This window comes from Etheostoma cragini, chromosome 5 (assembly GCF_013103735.1).
Source record: "Etheostoma cragini isolate CJK2018 chromosome 5, CSU_Ecrag_1.0, whole genome shotgun sequence".
In the NCBI taxonomy this organism is placed as follows: Eukaryota; Metazoa; Chordata; class Actinopteri; order Perciformes; family Percidae; genus Etheostoma; species Etheostoma cragini.
Window position 1 is genome coordinate 6,615,281 of NC_048411.1, and position 5,227 is coordinate 6,620,507.

A 5,227-nucleotide genomic window follows, 5' to 3' on the forward strand; every position below is an offset into this window, starting at 1 on the left:
ATAACAAACCCAGTCAGACTAATGTTACACACACGTTGGCCACATGGTTACCTGTCTAAAGGGAGAAGGGTGGAAGGGTAAAAATCATGTAAAAGGAGAACGGTGAAAGATTACTTTTCTATCAAGCAGCAAAAAAAGGTCAGCCTCAAAATCGCAACGTCCTGCGATGTGACTATTGTGCATGCGCACATCACGAAGCCGATGCTAAAACACAATGTCGTTTAGACCTAATTTGAACCACCTCTCAGTGGGAAAAATGCCATGTTTACATCTGGAACCTGTTTGTTTCACACTAAAAAGAAACCATTTTCAATAGGGTCCTACTGATGTTGACTGCAAAAGGTTCAAAATGGCAACCCTGAAGAGCAGGTTACCTCTATCTAGCCTACATGAGGGGAAGTCTCTCAAACAAGGGGGATGCCCAAAGACTAATGGCCCAGCAACAATCACAAGTTGTAATACTATTTTCTAACTCCTCCACACAAGTCACTTGGGATCCAACCCACAGTTCAACTTTTGAAATACAAATACCCTCTATAGTTATGGACTATTGTTTTAGCTATATTTCCCAAAGTCATCTGCAACTACGTATTAGAAGAAGAGTGAACCCACAGTAAGCCATAGTTTTCTGTTATATAATACACAAATCTTCTCAAGGGGGGCTGTGGGTCAAAGGTAGTAGGATTGGTCTGATTGGTTCAATCCCTGGACCATCCGGCCACATATCCAAGTGTCCTTGAGCAAGACTGAACCCCAAGTTGCACCTCGGATGCTATACGTGGCTGTCCACTGTTCCTTATGCTTGGGTTGGGTTAAATGCAGACATGATTTTCTCTACATACTGTATACTGTACGATTGTGTGTGACTTCTTGTGCTTACAGTACACCATTGAGTAGAGACTGCATTTGCGGGGGGGAAAAAACAAAGTGCTTGGATCTTTGGAACATGTGGTTTCAATAGAGGTCTTTAACAAGTCTCTCAGCCAGCAACAATCACCTCACATCCACACTGGGTTCACATTCAATGTGGTATTTAGTTCACGCCCCTTGTGAGTATTCTAATGAGCTGTGCCATTTTCAGGTATGTCTGATGTCCGTTTCTGGATTTGAAAACATGTCAGATCAATACCCAGTCTTTTTTGCGAGCTGATTATTCCACCAGCTGCAACGTAGAAAGTGTTTACAGAATGCAGTGTGTCAGAGTGTGCAGTTCCTCTAAAATCCATTTACAAGACCCTTTGTTAACAAACTGAAAGCAGATGTTTCACAAAGTCATGACAAACACTGAACTGGAGCGTAAATTACAAAAACAATGATTTAATGGAAATTAACTGCTTTTATATGGCATTAAAGCTAAAGGGGCATTCAAATGTGGAAAATAAAGACACACTTGAGAGTGATTTCAGGGCACTAGGATTTGGCTGGTTCTCATTTTGTATTTCAATGTCAGAGATCGTAGAATTGTTGTCGGTTGACATTAAGTACATCATCATTATGGATGGCAAAGTGTAGAAGGTGATAAACCTACTAAATACAGAAAGTTAGACAAATGTACCATATATATTCAGAAATAAATCTACACTGCTTTTGTGGTTTTTCTCAGTTGTTCCTCTGCCCCGATGTAAAGGTATGAGCCACATGTAAAAGGTTTTTTGTTGGTTTAGAAAGCGCCTAAACCCAAAACCTTTGTTCACACACAGTTGGCACTGAGGTATAAAAATAAGGTTCCATTTGCAAAAAAAAAGAAAAAGCAACGTACACAAAAGGCACTTGTTTGCCATGTATGACCGTAGTTTAGTGCCTGAATTGGACCAAAAAAGGTGCCGGTACTCTAATTCAGCAGTTGTATGACATGATCATGTGTCTTGGTTATATTTATATTTAGTCTTGGTAATACATCACACAAAATGTGTTTTTGTATGCATTTTATTGCACACGTTGAAGGCTTGACATTAACCTTTTTGCTTATCAGCCACTGTAGCTACAGTTGCCATTGCCACGGTTGAACTGGCCATATAACTTTGCGGCTTGCTGGTCTGGTGTGTAGGATTTGGTGATCACTGGGGGGGGACGGATCATGTGACACTGGATCACGGCTGTGTTTCTGCATCAGGCGGTGGAAAAGCGGCACAGTAGTCTATTCCAGCGATCAGGGTTACAATATATATATCTATATAATATGTTTATCCAGTTCAATTATCCAATGGTGATTCAGACCTTGTTTAGGGGGGCTAAAGGCCTCAGCCCTCTTAAAAATATATATAATATATATATAATATTATATATATATATATATATATATATATATATATATATATATATATATATATATATATATATAAAAAAAATATTATTTAAAAAGAAATATCTATTTTAGCGCTTCAAATTAGAGTTTGCGAACTTGTCTGTTAGTGACAGAGGGCAAACAATTACCAGTTCAAAGAAACAGGTTTAATATCCTGTGTCACTGTCGCCAAAGCTATGCACCTGTAAGCCAGTCAAGGAAAGTTTTGTTTTTATTTATTTATTGTTTACACCTCATTATCATTTGATTTGATTCTGATAGTCCATATAGGGACTTTTGTATTTTTTTTTTTCATATGTTCAATATTTTGCATTTATTTCATAGTGAAACTAGAAGAAAAGTCAAGTTATTATGATTTATCCGGTGGGAAACAAAGGTCTGTACACAAAATAAAAGTAATCCATCAAATAGTTATTGAAATATTTCAGTCTGGACCAAAGTGGTGGACCAAATGGTTGATTGACCAACTGACACTACTATTCCTAGAGCCACACTAGTTGCAAATTACTTTTACTATAGTTTGTCAAGTCTTCATGATGACCATGTAATATGTTTGAAAGCCCCAGAAAAAGCTAGTGAGTGGACTTTGAGTTAGGATTGTCAAAAATGATCTTTGATGCTTAAACTTTAAGCCAATATGGACAAGAAATCCTAAAAGTGCAGCTACTGAGCTCACATGTCAACAGATCTATCTCCATGACAACTCCATTCACTGATTAAGATTGTGTGGCATTCTTAAAAGCTCCATAACATGCTGAACCTGAGTTGGTAATGTTTGGTCAAATAATTTTTTAGATTTTCCTGATTGATACTAGATTATGCAAGATTTGCGGGATCACGTATCAAACAAAAATCCATCTTGTTAGGGTCAAACCTAATGTGTTCATGTCACCTGCCAAGTATTTTTTTTGGGTGGTTGTGTTAAAAAAGACATTTGGCATGTCAGGTTACAACTTTAAAATGTAGTTTTAAATATTATTAGACTGTGCACAATGGTCAGATAGGAAGAGTATTTTTCTGTCGTCAAATGACACACATATTACACATTTTGACAGAGAAAAGAAAATTACAGCTGTGGAAAAGAGCCCAAAAAGGAACTTGTCAATATGACGCCATTGCATTCCTCCTCAACCACCCAATTAAATGTGACAAATCTGTTCTGCACATGGCTAGAAAAACATCAAAACAGTCAGAATAATCAAAGACATACTTCCTAAAACATTGATTCATGTTTGTCACCCTTCAAGAACAGATTGGACGTTTCTTACTTCAACATGAAAAAAAATCCCATTGTCTGTAAAAGCCAGCTCTGCCCCCAAGACCTCCATTCACACTAATGTCAGATGGAGCATTTTACTTTAGAATCTCCAGAGGCAAAACATCCGCTGTTTAACTGTTGGAATGTGATGCCTCAGAGCGAAGGCTTTTACAGAGTTGCAGAAACATCTAACATCTCTGTGAAAAATAATTAAATAGTTGAAACCATTTTTAGATGTTGACACAAAGGGCAGCCATGTATTAATTCACACTCATGGTGCAAATGTGCTGAACGGCAGAAAAGGCAAATTATGGCGCCGTGGTTGGAGATTTACAGGGAGGAAAGTGGAAGATTTGACCTTAAAGCCTTGGAGGGAAAAATGACTAAAGAGAGTAAAATGGGAGTTGTAAACTGTGCTTGGGGTGACTTCATGGCTGCTTGTAGTCTTGTAGCTTGTAGTCCACTTGTAGAAGGAGAGCAGCAGAGAAAGAGCAAGGAGGGGAAACCAGCTGCAGTAAAGAAGAAAAGGAGTAAAGATCTACGCAAACAGAAAGTTTTGGTTCTAAGTGTTTGGGTGGGGGCTCCATTAATCTTTTTAGATTTATATTAACTTCTTATATAACGCATTATAACAATGGAACTTATAAAAAAACATTTGTGGGCCTTCCATAAGTCTTAAAATGTGGACTTAATGTATGTAGAATTAATGCACTGACCTAGCCTGACAAGACAGACCCACATCAAGATGTTGGGTTTGGGAACTCACAATTGGCATGCCTCAATCCGAAGGGTGGGATAAACTTTTGTCTTTCAAATTCCCTCTACACCAAATAGACAACCGGAGCAATACTAGTTCACAGATCAAACTTTTGCCGTATTCAGTAGGCAAAAATCCAAACACGTCTTCATTTTTTAAGAATGACTTTAGTGCTTAACTCTGTGATTGGCCTGAAGAGAATTTGTTTTTTCCAGCTCGCAAGCCAACGGAGAGTTGCTAGACTGATTTGCTGTCACTAGGGTGTGTCTAGATTTCTCAGCTAGCTGTGACCCTGAAAATTACACAAATACAAACTGAGCATGAAATATCACTGTATTTATAGTCTGCATCAGCAACGATGTTCAGGTGCCGCCAGAAATTCCGCCAGATGTCCCACACATTCCACTTTCTTTGTGTTGACATTCTAAACTATGGTGGATTCATGAGGACTGTGGTTAACTGCTTCTCAGATCTCTGCAGGGTAAATCCAGACAGTTTGCTATATCTGTCCAATCTGAGTTTTCTGTTCCACGACTAAAACAACAATTTAACATACACGTTCCAACAAAACATTCCTTCCTGAGGCTATTTTGCAGCGCCACCATGGTTCCTTCCAGCACTTAACGTGGCCCAAGACGATTGTGATTGGTTTAACGAAATGCCAATAAACCATGGCAGGTTTTTCTCCCATCCCAGAATACTGTGTGGACTAGCCAGACCCTCCTCCGCTGTGGAGGAAGGTCTGGCAATGCAAGACTACTGTATTTACAACTTTAGCAGCAAATCACAAAAGGAAATAAAATATTATTAAATAGGCAGCTCTAGTTCTAATAACATACAGTGGGTACGGAAAGTATTCAGACCCCTTTAAATTTTTCACTCTTTGTTTCATTGCAGCCATTTTCCA

At 38.5% G+C, this 5,227-nt stretch overlaps 1 protein-coding gene across 1 annotated transcript in view; it reads right to left on the reverse strand.

Moving 5' to 3' along the window:
• The window catches only part of loxl2b (lysyl oxidase-like 2b), a 54,746-nt gene that overhangs the window by 39,919 nt on the left and 9,600 nt on the right, over positions 1-5,227 (reverse strand). The window lies entirely within an intron of this gene.